Below are 18,356 nucleotides of genomic sequence, written 5' to 3'. Positions count from 1 at the left end.
GAGGGGCAGAGCATCGCCCACTGGTGGGCAGAGCGTCGCCCCCTGGTGGGCGTGCCGGGTGGATCCCGTTCAGGCGCATGCGGGAGTCTGTCTGACTGTCTCTCCCCATTTCCAGCTTCAGAAAAAATACAAAAAAGAAAAAAAAGAAAAGAATGTACTTCACTGGTGAGCTAAAGTATCCCATTTCAGGAAGCATGAACAAATTTTTGTGGACTTTATTTTCAAAGACTAACACTTTGTTTACTGTCATGATGTCAGTATTCTTCTCAGCCAGCTAGGTGTTACCACTTACAGTCCAACAGAATGGTAGCTATTTCTTGACAGCTCTAAATGGAGTCTGAAATGTGTTCTCCTACACAATGGAAATGTTTATGCAATGGTTCCAATTGATTATTCAACTCATCTACAAGAAGATGAAAATGACATAAAAATTGTCCTCGACTTTCTGAAGTATGAGGAGCATAACTGGATCATTTGTGTGGATCTTAAAATGGTAAATTTCCTGCTAGGAAAACAGAGAGGTTTCACGAAGTATCCTTATTTTCTGTGTTTGTGGGACAGCCGAGCTCAGGAGAAACACTGGACACAGAAGGAGTGGCCAAAACATGAAGCTCTGGAAGTAGGGATGCAAAATATTGTGAATGAACCTGTAGTTAATCGAGATAGGATCATTTTTCCCCCACTTCACATCAAACTTGGCTTAATGAAGCAGTTTGTGCAGGCTTTGAATAGAGAAAATGAATGCTTTCAACATATTATTTCTGCTTTTCCTGCCTGCTCTTTCGAGAAGGTAAAAGCAGGTATATTCGATGGACCTCAAATTCGAACCCTCATACGTGATGAAGAATTTGCCAGGAAGATGAATAAGGCGGAGAAAGCAGCATGGCAGTCCTTTGTGGCAGTTACAAAGAACTTCCTTGACAACAAAAAAGCAGAAAACTATGAACTTCTGGTTTCAAGGATGCTGTTGGCTTTCCACGACATTGGATGTAACATGAGCGTTAAGATTCACTTCCTGAACAGTTACCTTGATAAGTTTCCAGAAATCTTGGAGCTGTTCATGATAAGCAAACTACTGCTGGTGCATTAAACAAGATTGTCCTCAACAAGTGCACAAACATAAAGACCTACAAACGCAAATTTTTGCCTGAATAGAATTTAAATAAGTTTTGCGCAAATTTTATGATTAAAATAAGTGTTTTTATATGTTCTATTTTGAAATTGTAGACAAATTCTGATGCAATCATATCTTTTAGTGTATTAGTGTATTTACTGTATTATATAAATTATTATGTTTTCACAAAGATGATGCCCAAGAAGACATTCTACTTCATTATGTTAAACTGAATGTTGAAAATTTTACAATAAGATGAAAACCTAAAATCTTAAATTGCAAAAAAGCTGTAGCTTACAGAGAAAAACTAATGTCAGATTTGAGATCAGTGCACTCGAATTAGGTAAGAACAAGTGATTTTGTGGATGCAACAAAAATTTTGTTCCCCAGTGTTATCTTACAGTATCGGAGTCAGAAGTTCAAAATGGGTCACATGGGGTTAAAAATCGAGGTGTCAGCTGAGCAGCGTTCCTTCTAGAAGTTCTAGGGAAATGTAGTGGGTTGAATGGTGACCTCCAAAAAGGTATGTGCATATCCTAAACCTTGTCTTTAATATGGTAGCCACTAGTTACATGAGCCTGCTGAGCCCTTGAAATATGGCCAGTCCAGATTGAGCTATGTCTCAAGTGCAAAATCAGCACCGGATCTCAAAGGCCTAGTGAAACAAAAAGAATGCAAACAATCTCATTAATAATATCAAGTACATGTTGAAATGGTAAAATTTTGAAAATATGACATCAAATTAATTCTACCTTTATAATAACTTTTTTAATGTTGCTAGAAAATTTGACAGTACTCGTGGGGTTTTTTTTGGGGGGGAGGTATTTTTCTGAAGTTAGAAGCAAGGAGGCAGCCAGACAGACTCCCGCATGTGCCTGACCGGGATCCACCTGGCGAACCTACCAGGGGGCGAATCTCTGCCCATCTGGGGCATTGCTCTGTTGCAGCCGGAGTCATTCTAGCACCTGAGGTGGAGGCCATGGAGCCGTTCTCAGGGCCAACTTTGCTCCAGTGGAGCCTTGGCTGCGGGAAGGAAACAGAGAGATAGAGGGGAAGGGTAGAGAAGCAGATGGGTGCTTCTCCTGTGTGCCCTGACTGGGAATCGAACCTTGGACTTCCACACGCCGGGCTGATGCCCTACCACTGAGCCAACCAGCCAGGGCCTCATGTGGATTTTATTGCTCTTGGACCATACTGATTTGTATTCCTGACTTTAGTTCTTAGAAGAGCAAAGATTAATCTAAGTGCACAGTGACAGGAAGGAACATTCTCCTACTTTGGTTCTAATTTTCTGTATTGCTCGTAATTTTTCCAAAAGAATTAGGTAATGGAGAGCAACTTTCTCTTCATAACCCCAGCATCATTAACTTGGGACTTAATCAATATATAATACAATAAATAAGTGAACCAATGAATTGAACAAATAATCATTCAAGTGAATAAATATATGAGGCAGCACCTAAATCATACATGAAAACATTCAATCTTTTCTCACTCATGATCAATTATTACAGTATATTTTGAATATATATACATCCCTTAATTTTGTGAATATGTAATTAGAGAAAAATGTATTTTTATTCAGGTAGGACACCCCTCCAGCCTAGTGCAGTATGTTCTAACCTTACAATAACAAAAATGACATATATCTTAAACTATTCTTTTAGTTTGTATTAGTGATTTGCAGCATTTTTTCTTGCTTATAAACAAGTCAACTGATATACTACTACTTGTCAGCAACTTTGAATGTGAACAAAATTCTCTAGATCCTTTAACCCTTAGTGGACATACTATTTTTTAATTATTTTTATTTATTCATTCATTTTAGAGAAGAGAGAGAGAGAGAGAGAGAAGGGGGGAGGAGCAGGAAGCATCAACTCCCATATGTGCCTTGACCGGGCATGCCCAGGGTTTTGAACCTCAGCATTCCAGGTCGATGCTTGATCCACTGTGCCACCACAGGTCAGGCAGTGGACGTACTATTTATCAAATAATTCTATGTATGAGAAATCCTATGAGAAGTCCATATGACAAGCAACACAAACTAACATTCATTGATTTAACATGTTATTATGAGTGCATCCCATGGACCAGCCACGGTGCTACTTAATCATTTGCATAATTTCATTCAATATTTAGAATATTCCAATTAATCTTACCATTTCCACATTTTACTAATAAAGAAACTAGAGTTTAACGAATCTGTCCATAGTAGCATACAGAGCGGGCATGTTAGACACTGTCAAAAGAAAATTCAGAGAGCCTTGTTTGATACAAATTATTTTTTTTGCACAAGAAGCAAACTGTTAGCAAACAATAAAACTTCAAAATTGAAAGTGCTCATTTCTCAGCATTACAGGTCAGGAATGAGAAAGTGCAGTATATTGTTTTCTTTCTTTTTTTTATTTTTTATTTTAATGAAGGTGGGGAGACAGAGAGATAGACTCCCACATGTGCTCTGACCAGGATCCACCCGGCAAGCCACTAGGAGAGGATGCTCTGCCCATCTGGGGCTGTTATTTCATTGCTCAGGAACGGAGCCATTTTTTTAGCACCTGAGGCAGAGGCCACAGAGCCATCCTCAGTGCCTGAGGCCAACTTTGCTTGAACCAATTGAGCCATGGCTGTGGGAGGGGAAGAGAGAGAGAGAGAGAGAGAGAGAGAGAAAGAGAGAGAGAAAGAGAGAGAGAGGAGGGGGAAGGGTGGAGAAGCAGATGGTCAATTCTGTGTGCCCTGACCAGGAATCGAACCTGGGACATCTACATACGGGCCGAAGCTCTATCATTGAGTGAACCAGCCGGGGAAGTACATTGTTTTCTACTGTGATTGTTACTACATTCCTGTCAGGGTTTGGTGACATGGATTTAAAGATAGCTGAGTTTTGTTTGAAGTCAGAGTCAGCAAGACCGTTTAAGTTTTGGTTTGGTAGCTGTGGGATTAGGATTATACTCAAACTGTGGTTTCCACTTGGGGTTTTCTTTAACATCACAATTCAGTCTTAGCACTTTTTCTAAGGACCCTGCTCTACCACAAGAGCTTTCCATATACATTTAAAACTTTATAGAATTTAAATAATTCTTTGATAATCATTTCTAAAGAAGCAATGCTATAGTCAAATATTAAATCTATGTAATGACCGCTGTGAATTTTAGCAAAATGCTCCTTAAGCAGTTGCAGAAGGAGTTAACAGGATTGGAGGGAGGGGGCACGTGTAAAATCCACACCTCTGAAGGATTGTCTTCCGTGTCTGCCATCTCGGTAGCCTTCTCCACTCTTTCTTTGTTTGTTTTTCTAACAGTGCATCGAATTTCCTTTGGAAACTGTACCCATCATGTTTGAACTAAGACGTGTGAACTTGTGCTTTTGTCACAGAGCAAAGCTTTCAGAGATCTGAAAGAAATAAGTTTTGGACTAAAATTCTATATCCAGCCAAATTTTTCAGTCAAATGTTTGGAATAAACACAGTTTCAGACATACATGTTTTTAGAAATACCAGTTCCCACACATGTTAAGCTCAAAAAATATAAGGCATTAATTCAAGAAACACAAAGACAAGGTCCAAGAAAAGAGGCCACCCCCCAAGGAGAAGTCCCAGGGTGACTACTTGGAAGCTATCCTAAAACTGATGTGTCCAGATGACAGATGAGGGACAGAGTGCTTCAGGGGAAAGACAGGAAAACAAAGGAACAAACTCTCCGTAAAATGTGTGATAAAACAAGCAGTTGAAATATAATATTAGGATAAAAGGACATGGGGATGAAAAGAATAATTAGAAACTCTCGGTAAACGAAGAAAAGCTGCAAAGGAATAAGTTTTCAAGTAAACTATGCTCAGTTTATTGATTTAATTAATTAAAAACAATGATTTAACGATACTAGGCAGTTGGTAGATTAAAAGACAGAGTACATAAATAACTCCTAAAACTGAGTAATTGAAAACCATCAGTACAAGATAGTAATTAGGAATGATGGAAAGGACAATAAGAATCAGTTAAGAAATCAGCTAAGAATCAAAAGGTGCCAACTTCTAATTATAAAATAAATGAGTTGTGGGGATGTAGTCAACAGCATGGTGACTGTAGTTAATACTGAATTGCATATTTAATAGTTGCTAAGAGAGTGGATCTTAAAAGTCCTCATAAGAAAAAAATATGTAACTGTGTGTTGATGGGTGTTAACTAGGCTTGTTATTATGAGCACTATATACAAATGACATACCATTATGTTGTACACATGAAATTAATATAATATTATATGTCAATTATATTTCAATTGAAGAAATAAAAGAATCAGCTATAAGATTTAAAAGGGGTTGCCTCTAGATAGTCAACCTGGAAGATGGGGAGGAGCAAACACCCTTTAATTAAGCCCTGCTGTATTACTTGATGTTTTCACCAAATTTGTGGTGTATTGTGATTTAAATATTTTATTTATTTATTTTTTTAAATGAGAAAAGAGGAAATAGTGAGACAGACTTCCCATATGCCCCCACTGGGATCAACCCAGCAATCCCTGGTTGGAACCAATGCTTGAATCAACCAAGCTATTGTTAGCACCTGAGGCTGACATGCTCAGACCAATGGAGTATCCTCAGCACCTGAGGCCACATTCAAACTAATTGAGCCACTAGCTGCAGGAGGGGAAGAGGGTGGGGTGGGAGAGAGAAGTTGATGGTCACTTCTCCCGTGTGTCCTGTAGTGAGCTCAGGATATCTATAAGCTGCGCTGACACTCTATCCACTGAGCCAGCAAGACAGGACCAAAATATTTTAATTTTTAAAAATTTGTAATAAGTTTAGAAAAGATTCTAAGTGCTTTTATTATATGACATGGAATACATATTACTCTGTAGAGTATGATCTAAATTTAGTAAAATAAATACTTGATATGTTTTTTTTTGTATATCGAGTAATTCGTTTTATTTATTAAAATTTATTAGGTTGAATATATATGTGTGTTATATATTTTTTACTAAATTTGATATATATATGTATTTTATTGACTTGATATCTTTATATATATTATATATGTATATAAAGCCATATATGACTGAGAACATTGAAAAAGTAGACAAGAATTTGGAAAGCCACTTTCACGTGCAATGAACTGAGTGACCTTGGTCTTTAGTGTCTAGACAGGAAGTTTTGACATTGGTGATCTGTAGAGTATATATAAGGCCAGGTAGATTTTCAATGAACAAAGCTAGCTTTTAACTGCTGACACCTAGCTAAGAGTCCTTAAGCACTAGTCACTTGGTGTTTTTGACTTTGTCAAATGGTTACAACTCACTGTGGCTCTGACCCTGAAAGACTTTCGTAGAGATGGGGCCAAAGGCATGGGCCTATAGCCAGCACAGATGGCCCTGACAGTGCAGTTTGTTGCAGTTAGACCTTGAACTTGTAGTGCAAGACAAGGCCTGCAGCAAAGCAGTGTTACAGCAGGTGCTAAGGCCTCAGCCCACAGGCTGTAGGCTGCTGTGGTTTGTTATGATGCAGGCACAGCTTGGCCTAGTTTCACTGGCCATGCTAAAGTGGGACTATTAGCCGCATATATAGGGCAAGTCAGCAAGGTTACACACGAGCCACAAAACACTAGGGAGCTTGTACCATTAAAGTTTTTAAATATCACGTGGCTAAGGCTTAAGGTCTTTTGCCTCATGTGGTAAATAGCACTTCATTGTGCATTCAAGGCACAGGTTGAAAATGTGGAGCACTTGACCTTAAATTTGTACCTGGCCCAAAATCCCAATCATAGAAAATGAAAAGAGTAGAAAAAAATGTTTGGGCAAGTTTCAAAATAATAATTATTGCAGCTGGGCCTGGGAGAATCATAGTGCCCAAGGAATTTATAAGGAGAGGAAAAGAAGACACTTGTCTATACTTTAGAGAACCATATGGCTGAGGCACCAGCTGTCATTAGGACCTCAGGGACACCCACGTCCAACAGCTTCCAACAACCTCAATAGCAACTTCAATTAGAAGAAATTCTGAGGGTACTTTTTCAGTTGAAGCAATTGCGGCTCTAAGGTGAAATCCTTTTCTAAAAGGCAGGGTTTTTGTTTTTGTTTTTAGGCCGAATTAATTCCATTGGAAGAGGCAAAGAAAGTGTACCATTATACACAGGCACAAAATACAGCACAGAATACCTGACAATAGGTCTCATCCTCTGGAGAAAAGTGCTTAAAGGGAAATGGAAATTAGAAGGTTTCCAACACATTGGGTGAGAAAGAAAGGATTTTCCAATGACACCCAGTTTGAGGGAAGGGCTACCACCATTCCAAACTTGTCAATATCCTCAAGGCCATGCCTCTGAGGAGACAGTAGGCTTCTGGATGCCCTACTTCCCCAGGGACACACATATGGATAAATTCAATGTCAGAATTAATCATTTGCTGAGTGATTCTCACCAATTAAACACACATGATGTGGATTCCAGAAAAGTAGACTGGCCGACAGCCCAAAGAAAAGTCAAGATATTTACCACCTGGCCCTGGCCAGTTGGCTCAGTGGTAGAGTGTTGGCCCCACTCCTGGATATCCTGGGTTCAATTCTCAGTCAGGGCACATAGGAGAAGTGACCATGTGCTTCTCCATCTCTCCATCTCTCACTTCTCTCTCTCTCTCTCTCTCTCTCTCTCTCTCTCTTCCCCTCCTACAACCATGGCTCAATTGAAGTGAGTTGGACCTGGGTGCTGAAGATGGCTCCATGGCCTCCCCTCAGATGCTAGAAGAACTCAGTTGCTGAGCAATGGAGCAATGACCCAGATAGACACAAAATCAACCCCTAGTGGGCTTTCCAGGTGGATCCCAGTCTGGGCACATGTGGGAGTCTGTCTCTCTGCCTCCCCTCCTCTCACTAAATAAATAAACAAACAAACAAACAAATGAATAAATGATATTTACCATCTACCACGTGCCTTCCTTTCTAGGACAACAGTAGGACGTCCTTTGAGGACACTTACCACAGGGTATAGGGAGCAGGATTGATACCATGGTCATTATTCTAGGGCAGTGGTTCTCAAAGTGTGCACCAGGGCATACTGGTGCGCCCTAGAAGATTTCCAGGTGTACCCTATGGTATTCCAGAGAAATGTGTGCCTGTTGGGGACCAAAAAACCAACAGGGTTTTTGGAGTTTAGATTTTGGGGGACAGAGGTGTGAAGAATGGGCTGTAAGCTGACAGTGTGCCCATCCCCCCACCTAACTTGCCTAATTAGGTTGCAAAAGGCTGTAAACTGTGGTGCTGGATTGTTTACACTACCCCCCATGTTCCCCAGAAAGACTGGAGGCAAGTTTCTTCTATCCTTTGTTTGGTGTAAAGTTAAGATGATTTGTATGGTGGGGGTTTTGGATTGATGATTAAACATAAGGAATTGTCTCTTGAAGCCTTTTGGATTTCTATAAAAGAAGAATATGTGGCAATATCTAAAAAAGCTTTGAACATTTTACTACAATTTTCAACATCCTATTTATGTGAATTAGGATTTTCTACCCTCAACACAATTAAGAGTAAAGAGAGGAATTCTTCAATGTATTGACAAGGAAATGAGAATTTGCTTTCAAATATATGCCCAAACATTGAAGAAATCGCTAGGACACATCAGGCTCATGTTTCTCATAAACACAAGAATGAAAAAACTTAACACATTCACGCCAGGAACTGCTGAATTTACTAAATCTTACTAAGACTGTATCTATAAATATAAAAGATAACTTTTTGTAATTTTTTTTTATTTTTTAACCCCTCTTTTTTATGAATTCTAAAAAGCATAACTCAAAAATTGCAACATAAAAATGTTTTTTAATATCAGAATAAATTTAATTTTGTCATATTATTTTTCTTATTTACCATAAAAGCATGCTTGGACTTTATATATTTTTTCTTTAATATTTGAATTAATTATTATAACATATTTCTCAGAAATTTGTATATAGTGTACCTACAGTTATTTGTAGGATTTTAAATATGCCCTGACTTCAAAAAGTTTGAGAACCACTGCTCTAGGCCCTAGAGCAGTGGTCGGCAAACTCATTAGTCAACAGAGCCAAATATCAACAGTACAATAATTGAAATTTCTTTTGAGAGCCACATTTTTTAAACGTAAACTATATTGGTAGGTACATTGTTATTAACTTAATTAGGGTACTCCTAAGTTGGCCTTTGCTGAAAACATGGTATTTTGTGGAAGAGCCACACTCAAGGGGCCAAAGAGCCGCATGTGGCTTGTGAGCCTCGGTAAGACAACCACTGCCTAGGGGCTAGGGTCAGGCTTATATTCTAACTTTGGTGGGTGTGGGGTTAGGGTTACTTACTGAGTCTTATTTTAGAGTCCAACTGGTGTAAGAATGAAGAGTCTTGACATTGAACTACGAATTTCTGAGAACCTAAGAGATATCACACTTTCCAGGCTGCAGTTGATGAAAGCAAGTCTGACTCTAGCTGGGAGTGGTGAATTCCTCTGACTGAACTGAGCAGAATACAAATTGGAAAGAACGACTTTGGGAATTTATTTCTAAAACTCAACGGAACTTGATTTTAGAATTTGTATCATTTGGGTTTAACTTGCAAGAGTATATATTCTTTGCACTTTCGTTTTTCCCTAGAAATTTAATATTGTCAGAGGGTTTAAAGGTAAAATTAGGACACCAATCATTGTTGGAATTTTATGAATAAAGAATCTTTATGCATTTTGTGATTGGAGTATCATACCATTCCCATCTAATTTCATTGAAAAACTTCCAATATCCTATATAGAACACAGTGGCACAGTGATTATGATAGGGGAAACCAAAAGTTAGAAATTTGGCTTCAGTGATGGTAGCTTTTCAGGTGAAATTAATAGGAGATATGTAAGGGTTAGGAAATGGTTAACCTGCTTGCTATTCTCTCTCTTAATGGCTCCCTAGCCTTTGCTTTGAAATATAACAAAATGTTTACCATTGCAGGAATATCAGGAAAAGTTTACATTGGGAAGGGTCCTGACAATTAGGTGAACTTAAATCACAATAGTTGTTTATAAAAGCCCAGGCACAGGATTTACTGTGAAAAGTTAAAGTCTATAAATTAATTAGAAACTTAGTTCACCAATCTTAAATCTTTACTTTGTATCCTAAGAAACAGGGAGTATTTCACAGGTAATTCCCAGAGGCAGATGGTCCCAGAGGCACCAGGTCCCAGCTGTTCCTGGGAGACACCTGACTTCAGCTGTCTTGAAGATTCACCAAAGACACAGATAGGACCATGCTGATGGGGCCTGTGTTACATCAAAAGAACTTGCAGAGCAGAAGTTTCTGCAGCTGAGCCCTCACCTCTTGCATATTCTTAAGTGACTAACTGCCCGGACTTTTCCTTTTGCTCCGGAACCTTGTAGAAACCACCAGCACCAGGAGAGTGTTAAGGCAGTTCTTTTGGACAGGAGTCACCTGCCCTCTCAAGTTGCTGCAATATGACGACACCCCTTATACCTACTCGGTCCTCGTCTCTCTTTATTGGCATTAAGATTGGTGGATAACCCCGAATCCAGCTTTGTTTTCTGGTTACAGTTAGAGCATCAACCTGAGATGCTGAGGTCCTAGGTTCGATACACTGAGGTTGCCGGCTTGAGTGCAGGCTCACTAACTTGAATGCAGGGTAGCTGGCTTGAGCATGGGATCATAGACATGACCCCATGGTCACTGGCTTGAGCCCAAAGATCTTTGGCTTGAGCCCAAGGTCACTGGCTACAGCAAAGAGTCACAGGTTCATCTGAAACCCCTCAATCAAGGCACATATGAGAAAGCAATCAATAAACAACTAAAGTGCCACAACAAATAACTGGTTGTTCTCATCTGACCTGTGGTGACGCAGGGTATAAAGCATCAACCTAGAATGCTGAGGTCACCAGTTCAAAACCTTGGGCTTGCCTGGTCAAGGCACTTATGGGAGTTGATGTTGCCTGCTCTTCCCCCTTCTCTCTCTCTCTCTCTCTCTCTCTCCTTGCTAAAATGAATAAAGTCTTAAAAAATAAATTAATTAAAAAAAAGAATTGATGCTTCTCATCTCTCTTCCTTCTTATCTGTCTACCCCTGTCTTATCTCTCTCTCTTGCTAAACCCCCACCCCCCAAAAAACTGGCTAGACATACTTTTGGGGGTTGAAAATTGGAATAATAATACTACACTGAATTTCTATATCAAATATATTTGTACATATAGTATATGTAATGTTATCACATATGCATCGCATAATTGCATTTATCTATATAAATTCGTAATGACTAAACTCTGCTCATACTTTTCCCCTTTTTGGGAACCAGCCCACTTACAGGGAGCCTCAGTTCTGCTGTGCTCCCTCAGGGCCAAGCCATCACCTAGTGGATGGAGCCGGGTCTCCCAGTGACCCGAATTGCCTGTGGTTGGAGGGAGGGAGTTAGTGTATGACATTGGACTTTAGTCAGCTGACCTTTGGTTTCTCATACAAAGCTATGTTCTCCAACTTACTCTTTGTCAACAATAAAGACATTATTATAACCTTTCTCTTCTACTCTTTTATTTTTCAATTAAGGACCTGAGCAGGGAAGAGGGGCATCACTATTTAGCACCCATCTGATGCCACAGTGGTGTTATGCACATGTGCAGAACATTGTTACATCCGCGCATAAGGAAATAAGTATATGTACATATGTATGTTAGATTCAAGGAGTACTGACATGCTGGGGTTGCCAAGAGTGTACAAGGTCCCTGTGACACTGAGAACAAAGAGTTCAGCAACATCCTGCATTGAGTCAGAGACCCTTATCAGAAGTTTATGTTTGAAATTCTCCACTGAGTAATACCCCCCCCTGTAACTGCGCACGACCTCCCTAGCCAATGACTAACAGCCACATCAGCTTCTGTATGATGCTTGCTCATCCTAGACAGCCACCCTATAAAAAGGAGCCATTTTAGGAGCTTGGGTTGCTGCAGTCCCTGTGCAGGTTTGGGGGGCTGCAGTCCCTGCGCAGTTTGTTGGCTGCGCAGGTTTGGTTGGCTGCAGTGCTCCAGTCTCTTCGGAGGCGTGGGTTGCCTGCAGTCCCTGCGCAGGTTTGGGGGGCTTCAGTGTTCCCCTGTGTGGGTTACCTGTATCCCTGTGCAGGTTTGGGGGGCTGCAGTGCTCCCTTGTATGGGTTGCCTGCAGTCCCTGTGCAGGTCTGCAATAAAACTTATAAAATTCACTTTGTGTCTGCTGTGGCCTTTCTCGCTAGGATGTAACAATGTATAAAACACAAATGTGTGTTCAAATATACTATATATGTGCACACACACATATATATATACACACACATCAATGTGTGATATATGTTTATGTGGAATTACTAGTAATATTTTATTTGTCTTATTTATGTATTTTCATATTTCCAGGTTTTTCCTATGTAAATTCATTAATCAGAAAAAAGTTTCAGTGTTACAGTGTTAAGACTAAGTTCAATTGTCATCATAACTTGTGTCTTGTTTCTTCCTACTTTCTCCATGTTACTCTCTTCTTTTCACCAAACGACTTCATAAAACTCACCAGATCTTGTCCCAATGAGTTCTATTTGACATACACGTTTTCCTCTTCGCTCGCCACCATGACAGTATGACCTACATAAGAGGAAGAGTCATGTCAGTTTTATCATGGGCACGTGACAGCAGGCCTTGCATAGCGTGAGCACTCATTAACTTTTTGTAGCTATTAAGATTTGACCAGATAAAAACTTTTTCCAGGTAATTGGGTTGAGAGCCAATGAAATAATTCCAGAACATAGGAGAAAAACAACACGCCCGTTACATGCAGTGAGGTAATTCCACACAAGGGCCATCAGGGTTTCAATAAGGTTGTTCTGGAAGATTTAGAAATAAAACGATATTCCGTGAAGCAGCAGATTCCACCCAGGCTGGCGCACCATCTCTGCTGTGTGGCAAAATAATGGGCATGTGCTTAGAATTGAGGCTAGGCAAAGTGATTATGGAAACATAGCGAGATGAGCTTAATATTTCCTTAGAGGCCATAACATCGCCTCTTGCCAAATCAACAAATCCCATTATCCCATCCCTTGGGAGACTTGATGATTGAGTAACAGGCTGCAGATGTGAAATCTTTAAGCTTGTTTTCCCTTGGAGGAGCCCATCAGGCATGGCATAATGTGATCACTCCCCCCCAACCTGCGATGCCTCAGAGCAGCCCAGCCCAGCCTGGGGAGCTCACTGAAATAACTTGGAAGCTATAAATATGGCTGACATCTGGCTCCCAAACAACTCCTCCCAGCCCCTCTCCCCCAGCTTCTGACTTAATTGACCAAATGTGCCGCCTGAGCATCCAGAGTCTTCACACCTCCCCGGGTAACTCTAATGTGCAGCCAACAGAGACGACCACTCCTTGAGGGTCTCTTGGAAGTCTTAATGCCTTTTTGCTCTGTTTAAAGGTTGTTCCAAACAGGCACACCTACTTTTGGCAGATGCAAGTGGAATTGCACAGGTTGGTTCATGGTTGGCTCGGAATTGTAAAGAAAATTTTTGTTCACCTGAGGGCTTCATTTCCAGTTTAATGATGCTCCACTCGAGTCACCAGACTCCCTCAAGAAAAGTGGGCTTTTGCTGCGTGGACTGCTAACCTGTTATATGCAGGTAAACAGTTGGGAACGAATAGCACACTAAAAGTTAGGAAGAAAAAATATATAAGTAGTTTTGACTATGGAGACTCTGTTTTTCCTGTCTTACATTAAACAGTTTCACAGATTCCTATTTGTCACAGCTATATTTTACAATTCCTTGATTGAAGAAAAACATAATGTAAAAAGTATTATAATAAATACTAAGAGCAGTAAAAAATGTATTTAGCCCTGGCCGGTTGGCTCAGCGGTAGAGCGTCGGCCTGGCGTGGGGGGACCCGGGTTCGATTCCCGGCCAGGGCACATAGGAGAAGCGCCCATTTGCTTCTCCACCCCCCACTCCTTCCTCTCTGTCTCTCTCTTCCCCTCCCACAGCCAAGGCTCCATTGGAGCAAAGATGGCCCGGGCGCTGGGGATGGCTCCTTGGCTGCTGCCAAGGAGGCGCTAGAGTGGCTCTGGTCGCGGCAGAGCGATGCCCCGGAGGGGCAGAGCATCGCCCCCTGTTGGGCAGAGCGTCGCCCCTGGTGGGCGTGCCGGGTGGATCCCGGTCGGGCGCATGCAGGAGTCTGTCTGACTGTCTCTCCCCATTTCCAGCTTCAGAAAAATACAAAAAAAAAAAAATGTATTTAGTAATTCAGGTAAGAGTGACATTTTTGGAAATAAATGCAAGCATGTCTCTTTCTAGATATCTAACATACAGAAATATTTAGTACACATGCAAATTCATGAGATCTTCATTATAATGCCGTGTCTCCTCCAAGGTTCATTGCTCCAAGACCAGCGACTGTTCTACAGTGTTTGCATGTGGCACCGTAGTTTGATGTGTTCATTCTACCACTTCTAAGATATTTATCATCATATTAGCTGGTCCATGGTGGGCCCAAAGTTTGAAAGGTCATTCTCATACCTGCTCACAGATCCCAGAGTTATCTAGACATCATGGCATGGCTCAGTTCCTTCCTTCCTCCCTCCCTCCCTTCTCTCCTTTCCTCCCTCCCTTCCTCCTCCCTCCCTCCCTCCATCCCTTCCCTTCCCCTCCCCTCCCCTCCCTTCCTCCCTCTCTCCCTTCCTCCCTCTTTTCCTTCCTTCCTTCCTTCCTTCCTTCCTTCCTTCCTTCCTTCCTTCCTTCCTTCCTTCCTTCCTTCCTTCCTAAGCTCTCACTGGTCAGTTTTTATGCTTGGTTTGGGAGCAGTAAAAGCAATACTCAAACTGTAGATAGTTGGTCCTTAACTATCTTTTCTGACTACAAACCGTATCAGTAATGTCACATATTTTCTTGGCCATGAGGGAGTGAGGGAACTATCAGAGCAATCATTTATGTGATGAAATATAGATATAGCGTTAAGTAAAATACAGCTGTGGGAAGTTAAATAAACCTACAGTGTGTTAAATCTATCTATAGCTTGAAAGAGGTTTGCTTGTTAATATAAGAGCCGACCCAATCTGTAATACTGAGGAAAATCAAGGGCAAGATTTCCGTGTGAGAGAATGGAGAAGAAAGACAGCACCCTGCCTTTAAATGCACATTCATTGTGGAGAATGTAAGTAAAGATTGTCCTGGATTCATCTTCAGAGGCTCTGGACATCCTAGCAATTCCTCTTACCATTCTTATCTTTCTTCCTTCACAGACATGATGGATCCTAGTGGGTAATGTATAATTTGCATTTGGATCAGTAGTTAAGGACACATAATTCTTATTTTCACGTATTTTTTTTTAAAGCTTACAATCTCGGAATAGCTGTGCACTCAGTTTCAATTTCTTAAATGACTCCAGTAAATCATTTTTATTTGTGCAGTTCTAATGGTCACCTAGTTACATTTTACATTCTCATTAGCCTAGAAAAATTCATTCTGTAAGTGAAATTTTTTTACTATCTTATCTTCTGTTCATGTCACCAGTGAGGCACATTCTCTGTTCTGGCTATAAATAGAACCTTAGATTCCCCCATTTTCCCCAGTCCCTTGAAGCAGATGGCTGCTCCTGTGTGCCCTGACCAGGAATCGAACCCGGGACATCCACATTCCAGGCCAACACTCTACCACTGAGCCAACCAGACAGAGCCTTGTCATGATTCTTTGCATTGACTGGGCTCAGTTGGGCAGGTTTTACCTAGCATTTCCCTATGGCTGCAGTCACAGGGTGGATGGGTCTAGATCAGGCGTGGCCAACATCCAGCCTGCGGGCTGGATCCGGCCTGGATAATGAGTTTATGCGGCCCGCAATTAAATTTTTAATATTCTCTGCTACTTTATTTTATTTATTCATTTTTAGAGAGGAGAGAGAGAGAGGGAGAGAGAGAAACAGAGAGAGAGAAGGAGGGAGGAGCTGGAAGCATCAACTCCCATATGTACCTTGACCAGGCAAGCCCAGGGTTTAAAACCAGCGACCTCAGCATTTCCAGGTCTATGCCTTATCCACTGCACCATCACAGGTCAAGCTTCTCCGCTATTTTAAAATCTCAGCTACTCAGAAGCGGAAAGGGTCTTTGATTATTAGAAATCAAGATATTTAAGAAGATAGTAATACATGGAAAAGAATTCCGCATGTGACTGATCTAGGATTAACTTCCAATAATTGGTCTAATGGATTCGCGATACTTCTTTATTTTTAAAAAAAATTCCATTATAAAGATTTACAACTTTTGTACTTGTCTGTACTCAATATGAACTGTTTGATATTTAGCAGTGATGTGAAACCCACATTCTTTCTTTTTTTTTTTTTTTTTGAAACCCACATTCTTTTAGGCGGAATTTGCCAGTGCGCACCCAAGTTCAAATAGTTTGTTATTTTTGTGGTCAAGTGTGCTGAATCATGTGACACTGTAGCATATAGACAATAGCTGCAGTTGATAACTGAAAACGTGTCCAGGCTGTTTGTAAAATGAAATAATTGTTTTATTTGCAATATAACCCTTTTAAGCTCATTCTATTAATTAAATATTGTTTCGATGGATTGTGATACAGTTTGGATATTTATACAGTATTCATAAACAAATTACATAATTAAATTTTGTTTACTTAAATGAATTGTATTTGTATTTAACATTTTTTAATTTTATTATTATTATTTTTTTTTTTTTTTGTATTTTTCTGAAGCTGGAAACGGGGAGAGACAGTCAGACAGACTCCCGCATGCGCCCGACAGAGATCCACCCGGCACGCCCACCAGGGGCGACACTCTGCCCACCAGGGGGCGATGCTCTGCCCCTCCGGGGCATCGCTCTGCCACGACCAGAGCCACTCTAGCACCTGGGGCAGAGGCCAAGGAGCCATCCCCAGCGCCCAGGCCATCTTTGCTCCAATGGAGCCTTGGCTGCGGGAGGGGAAGAGAGAGACAGAGAGGAGGGGGGGGGGAAGAAGCAAATGGGCGCTTCTCCTATGTGCCCTGGCCGGGAATCGAACCCGGGTCCCCTGCACACCAGGCCGACGCTCTACCGCTGAGCCAACCGGCCGGGGCCACATTTTTTAATTTTAATATTTCGTCCGGCCCGTGAAAAAAGTTTTCTTTCTAATCTGGCCCGGGGGCAAAAACTGTTGGCCACGCCTGGTCTAGATTCAGCTGATTGGATGTGTAAAATGACTCAGAAGTCTAGCACCTCAGGCAAGATGGCCAGATCAGCTCTTTTTGTCCCTGGGGTCGTTCCACCTGGCCACTGAGGTTTTCCTCACAAAGAGGAAATGGGGATCTTATGGTATGTAAACTTCTTACTTGGTGACTAGCTTCTCCCTTCATTTGTGTTTCATGAGTACTAGGCAGGCACTGTGAGGCCTCTTCTCACCTAGACTTGGAAGTCACAAAGCATCACTTCTGCTCCGTTTTAAAGAGTATGTGGGAACAGTCCGGATTCATGCAGGAGGGGCCAGCAAGGACACCAATTCCAAAAGTCTGGGTACACTGGGCATGGGGGGGGAGGGGTGGTTAGCACTCCTGTAATGTTGGAAACATGGATGTTTGCTTGTTATAGGCAACCTCATTTTTAGGATATTTATTGGATATAATGTATTTTTTTCACCAAAAATTTTAACTGCTTTTCATAGGAAGCTGAAATATCCTCACCCATCCTATGATGATTAAATGCTAATTATGATTTCATTCAAAGTAGCACAATTTATTCAATAAGTTTTAAAGATTGTATTTTTTTTCATTTTGAAAGCCATATGACTTTCTTCCTTGTGTATGTTATTCATTTTTTTTAACTTAAGTAAATAAGTAATTCTGCTAATTTAATTTTAAAGCACAACATGGAATCCACTGTTTCCACAGCAGGAAAATCTTAAAAAGTGTAAAATGCTTATATGACCACAAGGAGATGGTAATAACCAGAGCTGGGGATGCTCTTCTCTAGAGTCAGGCATGTGGACAACTGATGCCAGAGAGCAGGGTGCAGTAGAATCCTGAAAGACCAGATGGCGTTGCTGAATCTGTGTTTGGGTGACAAGAGAGCACCTAGTTCTAGTCTGATCCTCACACCAGCATGTCTAGCCAGTGCCTGTTACTTGGATCAGGCTTCCAGAGCAGAGTTCAAGTTTCTGGAGGGACTGAGAGAGAAGGCAGGGTCCCATAGAGCAATTGGGATTTAGGGCCAGTAGACAGGGACCAAGTTACCAGGACTGTAATTTATTGCAGGAGCACGTGTC

General features: G+C 41.0%; 1 non-coding gene across 1 annotated transcript; it reads left to right on the top strand.

The window, feature by feature from the left end:
- The first annotated feature begins 13,945 nt into the window (after positions 1-13,945).
- TRNAP-UGG (transfer RNA proline (anticodon UGG)) lies at positions 13,946-14,020 on the top strand. The gene has a single exon. It is a non-coding gene; the product is annotated as a tRNA-Pro (tRNA).
- The last annotated feature ends 4,336 nt before the right edge of the window (positions 14,021-18,356 follow it).

This window comes from Saccopteryx leptura, chromosome 1 (genome assembly GCF_036850995.1).
Source record: "Saccopteryx leptura isolate mSacLep1 chromosome 1, mSacLep1_pri_phased_curated, whole genome shotgun sequence".
Taxonomy (NCBI): Eukaryota; Metazoa; Chordata; class Mammalia; order Chiroptera; family Emballonuridae; genus Saccopteryx; species Saccopteryx leptura.
The sequence above is the reverse complement of the archived record's forward strand: the minus strand, read 5'-3'. Positions and strand labels throughout refer to the sequence as shown.